Raw genomic sequence first — 8,176 nt, 5'->3', positions numbered from 1 at the left:
ATAGAGACAGATATGATATAGATAGAGGCAGATATAGACACATATAAACAGATATAGACAGATAGAGTGCGTTATAATCATTATCATATAGACTAGTCACTAATAGATACGGATATAGACAGATAGAGACATACAAAGACAGATATAGACTGAAATATGCAGATTTAGACAGATTTAGGCAGATTTAGACAGATATAGACAGATATAGACAGATTTAGACAGATTTAGACATATAAAAACTTATGTAGACAGATTGAAACTGATAAAGACATTTAAAAAGATGTAGACAAATAATTCTACATTGTACATCTACTACACAAGGCTTGACTTTTTAAGAATACATTACAAAATTGATAATATTGTTAAATAATCATGTTTTCAGGGGAAAATATTGCACTGGGGGAACCTACCCTACAATCTGCAACCCTGTGGAGTTACGAACCAGGATTAGGGAAGGATTTAACAAATATTTTTTATAAATTTTCATTTTTTTTTCTTAATGAGAAGAAATTGTTACAGATTATGTAAAGGGACTGTAAGCTAATTTCAAATGACCCTCAAATCTCAATGCAAAGATGGTAATTGAAATGGTCCCTTTAACCCCTTGCTAAAAGATGTTGGTCCTTGAGGTGGATGTACGGTATTAAATGGGGGGGGGGGTTTGGCATGATCCAATTCTGAATAAAGGAGTTTTTGCCTCAAACTAAACTTTTCCCAACACTATTTCTTTGCAACCCAATGTCGTAGACCCTTGAAATTTCAAACTGTGAATTCTGTTAAATCAAATAATCTAAGTTTGAAATATCGAAGGTTTACACCATCCGGTTGCAGAGATATAGGGATTAGAAAACTTGAGTTTTGGGCAAAAACTCAGTTCCTTTCTTGGATATAAAGTAACAAATGCTTGTCTTTATTTGATTGTTAAATTTATATTTACACTTAAGCTGTGGATGACAACGTGGATACTTGTAGTTTTACACCTAGAACAACAGATCAACGTTGGTGGCAGGTAATGTAAATCCTCTAGAAGGGGCATAATATTTTATATCCCGGTTCTTCTGGAGGGAAATAATCTACTTACTTTATATTCTGGTCCTTCTTAAGGAAAATAATCTACTTACTTTATATCCTGGTCCTTCTACAGGAAAATAATCTACTTACTTTATATCCTGGTCCTTCGATGGAGGAAAATAATCTACTTACTTTATATCCTGGTCCTTCTACAGGAAAATAATCTACTTACTTTATATCCTGGTCCTTCTTACTTACTTTATATCCTGGTCCTTCTGGAGGAAAATAATCTACTTACTTTATATCCTGGTCCTTCTGGAGGGAAATAATCTACTTACTTTATATCCTGGTCCTTCTGGAGGAAAATAATCTACTTACTTTATATCCTGGTCCTTCAGGAGGAAAATAATCTACTTACTTTATATCCTGGTCCTTCTGGAGGGAAATAATCTACTTACTTTATATCCTGGTCCTTTAGAAGGAATATATCCTATGTATATCCAGGTCTTTCAGAAGGGACAAAGTCTATATGCATCCTGTGTCCTTAGAAAGGACATACTCTTTCCATATCCTGGTCCTTCAGAAAGGACATACTCTTTCCATATCCTGGTCCTTCAGAAAGGACATACTCTTTCCATATCCTGGTCCTTCAGAACATACTCTTTCCATATCCTGGTCCTTCAGAAAGGACATACTCTTTCCATATCCTGGTCTTTCAGAAAGGATATATCGGTTTGGGATTATAAAAAATTGAATTTAAACCCTAAACAAAACAAAAAAAATTAACATCTTGGCAAAAAACATATTGTCGACCGCATAATAACACAAGAAAGTTACTTAAATAGATATAATATCTCGGCCCTTTCATAGTGGACATAATCTATCATTTCCTGTTCCCTGTGATAAAACATAATCATTGTATATCATGGTCCTAGCTATTTATATCCTGTAGTTATCTATACAATTTTATAACAATAAATATCCAATTTACAGGATTTTCAAATTTAAAATATTTTGTTCAAAATTGCGAACAGCAAGTTATGGGATAAAAAGAATGTAAGATATTCCTAAAATTTTGTTCGAAATTTTAAGCAAAATGTCGAGTCTTTTCTTTTTCTCTCCTGACCTTCTAGGGAAAGGAAGTTTTAAATCATAAATAAAAAAGATAAAATGACAAAAATCCAATCAATTTTAATATTTTTTTTCACTTCGGATTAAATATTTTTGAGAAAAGATTTATAAAGATAAAAAGATGAAAAATATTCCATAATTCGATTTTAATATCACTTCCAGTAAATTATATTTTATGATCGTTTATACCTGCAGTGCTTAGGATCCGGATCTGGATCCGTTGGATCCCCAAGATATTGGCTTCTTAGATCCGGATCCGCAAAAATATGTGGATCCACGGATCCGGATCCAAGGAGTAAAATATAAAAATAAGCGAAAAAAAATAAAAAAATTGAAAATTATTTTTGTTAAAAAAATTCAGTAAATCTGAAAGAAATGACCTGGATCCGAATCCATTTTTTTCCAGTGCGAATCTAGAATCCGGCTACGGAACCGCATCAAAATTAAATGGATCCTAAGCACTGAATTTTAGACTGATATAATCATCTCTGAGAAAATTATTGTTTAGTTTTATACAACTAGTTTTTTCTTTTCAATATTTGTATGATAGTGTGATTCTTGTCACTGTCAGGCTACACTGGGTAGTTCAGACTGAACGGTACAACTGAATGCATATACAATACATGTTGTACCGGCACGGATCTTGTAACTTGAGAATGCTGTGCATAAATAAAAGTTACATTTATATTATATTAATAAACATTTTAAATAATATTTTTTTTATTTCTTATTTAAGGTTCATCTGGGGGAGGCAACTAATATAGAATATGTTGCTGTATCAATAAGCCCTGGTTCTTACCAACATTTTACAATTTTTGTAATAGGTGAGTTATATATATAAATTATGCATAAAATAACTCTGATTTTTTTGAATCCCTATATCTTTGCAATCCAATGTCATAGACCTTTGATATTTTCAACATTTGAATTTTTCTAAGCTTTAAACATTACAGGCTTACACCATCAGGTTGCAACGATATAGAGATCAGAAAGTTTGGGTTTGTGGAAAAAAACATTGTTTTTTGGTTTGACTGTTTGAATCTTAATTTGTTCGTTTCCAATAAACGTCAAAAGGAAAAGGTCTAAATTAGAAAAAATATTAAAAAATGTTATAAAAAATATAAAAAATATTAAAAAATGTTATAAAGGACATACTCTTTCCATAATCTGGTCCTTAGAAGGGACATACTCTTTCCATANAAGCTAGTTTGTGAAGCTAGTTTGTGAAGCTAGTTTGTGAAGCTAGTTTCTCAAGCTAGTTTGTGAAGCTAGTTTCTCAAGCTAGTTTGTCAAGCTAGTTTCTCAATCTAGTTTGTGAAGCTAGTTTGACAGCTAGTTTGACATCTAGTTTAACAAGCTAGTTTATCAAGCTAGTTTGTCAAGCTAGTTTGTCGAGCTAGTTTGTGAAGCTAGTTTGTGAAGCTAGTTTGACAAGCTAGTTTGTTAAGTTAGTTTGTCAAGCTAGTTTTTCAATATTTTATCAAGTTAGTTTATCAAGCTAGTTTATCAAGCTAGTTTGTCAAGATAGTTTATCAAGATAGTTTCTCAAGCTAGTTTGGCAAGCTAGTTTATCAAGTTAGTTTATCAAGCTAGTTTGTGAAGCTAGTTTGTCAACCAAGTTTATCAAGCTAGTTTGTTAAGCTAGTTTGCCAAGCTAGTTTGACAAACTACCAGATTAAAGTAAATTTTCTTAGGTTTCATAAAATGAAAACTAGAGAAGACACAAAGTCACAAAGTTGTACAAGTAACTTTGCAAAAATTTGACATTTTACAAGATTATAAATTTATTATATCCCTAGAGTTGCTGGAAGGAAATAAAGCACTTTATAAACCCTGCAGCAAGTTTGATGGACAATATGAAACCCTACGGTATAGTTTTATTTTAGTATTTTTTTATTAATATCTTTTTTTTGTTAAGCAGATGTTTTAGCTAAAATGGTAATTTAGGGGTTTCTTTTGAAATTCTAATATTGATAATGTAATTGTATGTAATTTAATAAATTTTTATTTTGAAATCTTTTAGAAGAAATTTTACAACATTTCAATATCTGTTCAGCTATTTCTAAGAATATTTTCAAAAATGTAAAAATTCTAAATATAAAACTTTTTTTTCTTTACAATTTTTCTTATTTATTGTTTGTCAAGAGGAAACAGTATTTAAGCATTTGTTTTTCAGAGCTGTTTTTTTGTGTAACGATGGTCTCGGGCACACTGGACAATTTGTTTATATCAGGTAAATTCTTGATTTTTTCACATTGCAATAATCTCACAAGAATGTTGATTCATTTTGTGTACTGTACCGGTTTCCCTCTTACAATCTGTACGTACAATTTTCCCAAGCTGAATAAAAGACGGTGCGGGTTTTCAAATGAACCAGCGTCCACAGAGAAAGGGGTTTTGTAGATTTTACTTTTTAACGTTTTAAAATTATAAAGCGGGGAAATAATAAGATGTCGTTTATATTATAAAATGGCCGCAGGTATGAAGAATACATCTTTTGGTTCCAAATTTTGGACTTTGAACTATTCAATTAATGATTTTACGGTACAGACCCTCCAAAAAAGTTTAGCTGTACAGTACAGAACCTCTGAAAATATTTAGCACGTCAGAAAATGGGATTAGTGGAATTCGATTTTTTATTTTATTTAAAAATTTAGGTAAAAAAACAAAATCTAACATTTTTGAAATTTTTATGAATAAAAGAATTGGTCAGTTAAAGAGTTGTTAAAAATATTAAACTTGTTTATTTTAAATAGTCTTACATAAGTTGAAATCTTCATGATAATGATACAATATAATTGTGAACTTGAAATGTAAAACCATTGTGGTAGAAATGGTTAAATTGGTTAATGGTTGAAATCCAAGATGGTAAAAGAATATATATATATAAATGTAATATATAATATATATATATTCCGGATCTTTCAGATTAGGACTGAATTTCCCAACTTTTTAGAATACACTGTAAATTGCATTGTAAAATATACATGTTGAGATATGTACGTAAGCATATATGAAGCTTTATTTAACCACAGCTCTTTATTAATTTTTGCAAGTAAGGGGTGGTTTGTCTAAATTTACGCATATTCGCGTTTAGCATATGGTATTTCAATTTGAATACATATGCTCTAAATTTAACAGAACTAAGCTTTTAGGGCGCTTCGCATCCATCTTCTATTTTAATTGTAATCATCGTGGTTTTCAAAATTTAAAAATATTCTAATTATGGGAGGCAAAATCGAATTTTGTTGGAGGAAAATTTTTTTAATTTTGATCATCTATAGACCTTTCCTGGGGTCACGTGATGTCCCACAACAAATGTTGTCCTTATCCGTTCAGCCGTTTTGACGTTTATTGGATACAAACGGACAAACAAACAAGCAAAGTATTTAGATTAAATATAATAACATTATTAATTTTTGTATTTCCCTAACATAATAAAAATCATAGATTTTAATAATATCTATCGTCCAAATAAAATCAATTTATTTTTTTTTAATTCATCTTTGAAGAAGGATATTTTCAATTTTATCGTTTTTCGGAAAAAATGCTCGAATTTTTTTTAGAAACGTATAAATCGCATTTTAGGAAACCAATAGGTAAAGATAAAGGTAAAGTTTTTCAAAAGGTGGTAATAAAAATCAAAAATAATTTTCTTAGATATTTTTTTTTTAACATTTTAAAAATTTTAATATTTTTTTTAGAGATGATAGAGAAGAGCAGGAATATTTTGGATTATGTGAGGTTCAAGTTTTTCCTCTGAAAAGTAAGCATTTACAAAATTTGGAGATTTGTTTTTATGCTTTTTTTTAATCTTACAGGTTTATTCCTATACTATTCCAAGGGAGTCATAGTTACTCCCGTCGTTTACCCGCCCTTTGTAATGTACTATACAGTTATAATACCGTTGTATTGTACTATATAGCTAAAACTATCTTTGAATTGTACTATATAGCTATAACTACCGCTGTATTGTTCTGTAAGCTATAACTACCTTTGAATTGTACTATATAGCTATAACTACCTTTTCATTGTACTATATAGCTATATTTACCTTTGCATTGTACTATATAGCTATATCTACCTTTTAATTGTACTATATAGCTATATCTACCTTTGTATTGTACTATATCGCTATAGCTATCTTTGTATTGTGCTATATAGCTATAACTACCTTTGAATTGTACTATATCGCTATAACTATCTTTGTATTGTACTATATAGCCATAACTACCTTTGTATTGTACTATATAGCTATAACTACCTTTGAATTGTAATATATAGCTATAACTTCCTTTGAATTGTACTATATAGCTATAACTTTCTTTGAATTGAACTATATAGCTATAACTACCTTTGCATTGTACTTTATAATTATAACTACCGTTGTATTGTACTATATAGCTATAACTATCTTTGTATTGTACTATATAGTCAAAGCTATCTTTGTATTTTACTATATAGCTATAACTACCTTTGTATTATACTGTATAGCTATACTACCTTTGCATTGTACTATATAGCCATAACTACCTTTGTATTGCATTATATAGCTATAAATAGTATTGTACTTTATAGCTAAATCTACCTTAATATTGTACTATATAGCTATAACTACCTTTGTACGTTACTATATAGCTATAAATACCTTTATATAGTATTATATTTGTTGTACTTTATAGTTATAACAATCGTTGTGTTGTACTTTATTGGTAAAACTAACTACTTGTCTATCTATATGCCTTTCTTCCTACCTAAATACCTTTTTACCTTAATACCTTCTAAACTAGCTCCCTATATACTTTCCTTCCTTTCGTCCCTTTATTCTTTCTTGCANACCTAGTACCTACCAACCTACCTCCCTACCTACCTACTTACATACCAAACTACCTACATACCTACCTTTTTACCTCCCTACCTACCTTACTACCTACCTACCTACCTACCTTCCTTCCTCTCTATATACCTACCTTCCTATTTATCTACTTACCTCTCAACCACCTACCTACCCATTTGCCTACCTACCTACCTACATACCTTTTACACCTACATACCTTTTTACCTACCTTTCTACTTACCTTTCTATCTTCCCTTTAAACCTATCTACCTACTTTTCTACCTACCTATCTACCTTTTTACTTCCTTTCAATACCTATCTGTATACCTACCTATCTAGGTGTTTGGACGGGTACCTATTGTCTGGTCCTCCAAGTGTTGAATGTGGATCTGATGGGAAATGGATTGGCTCCCCTCCTGTATGTTTAGGTAGGGTTATGTTACCTCCACTCTTCCCCCCGCCCCCTCTATATTCCCCCACTGTACTTGTCATATTTCCCCCTTTTAACAATTCCCTTGCACAGAACATTTGAGTAAGCCGAATTATAAATTTATTTAAACTCCCCACCTCCCACCTCCCACCTCGACCACCTACCTACCTTTATTTGTTCAGACATTATTTATTTCATTATTCCACTTTTAAGGCATACTTTAAACCAGTATGCTAGTATTTGTGTAATTAAAAGATATTTTAATAACAAATCTGTAAAATTTGTTAAAGAAATTATCTCCCTTTTAAAAAAATAAACTGTTTTTGTAAAGTTTAAATCGCAAAATGTAAATATTCTAATTTTGAAATTATTATATTTTTATATTTTTTATTTTATCCTTTTTTTGGAATCTTCTGTTCTCACTGATACAAAATGTTTAATGTTCTATATCTTCTTTTCTAACAGATTTAATGTGTGCTGGTTTTCATTTGGTTTGGTTTTACTTCCTGGTTTGGTTTGGTAACGTTGAAAAATGCGGGAATATTTCCTATTAAGGTTTTCTTTGTATATTTCTAATGATTGCGTTACAGGTTAACACGCACGTATTCAAGTTAGTCTACAATTCCTTTCAATGTTTTTACATGCGTGCTTTAATAAAATTCAAATTCTTTTATATGTTGCATTTAAAAAGGCTTATATGTATTTCCTGATTAGATATGTAGTGTAGTGTATTGTAGTGTAGTGTAGTGTAGTGTAGTGTAGTGTAG

At 30.6% G+C, this 8,176-nt stretch overlaps 1 long non-coding RNA gene across 1 annotated transcript; it reads left to right on the top strand.

Annotated features, from left to right (window-relative positions):
• Positions 1–942: 942 nt before the first annotated feature.
• Positions 943–5,910, top strand: LOC111716910 (uncharacterized). Its single transcript, XR_002768629.1, has 5 exons — positions 943–1,009; positions 2,879–2,966; positions 3,942–4,011; positions 4,319–4,375; positions 5,847–5,910. It is a non-coding gene; the product is annotated as an uncharacterized LOC111716910 (long non-coding RNA).
• Positions 5,911–8,176: the final 2,266 nt, after the last annotated feature.

The sequence above is a fragment of the Eurytemora carolleeae genome, unplaced genomic scaffold (genome assembly GCF_000591075.1).
Source record: "Eurytemora carolleeae unplaced genomic scaffold, Eaff_2.0 scaffold2077, whole genome shotgun sequence".
NCBI classification, from domain to species: domain Eukaryota; kingdom Metazoa; phylum Arthropoda; class Copepoda; order Calanoida; family Temoridae; genus Eurytemora; species Eurytemora carolleeae.
Note: the sequence above shows the minus strand (reverse complement) of the source record. Positions and strands in the feature narration are given on the sequence as shown.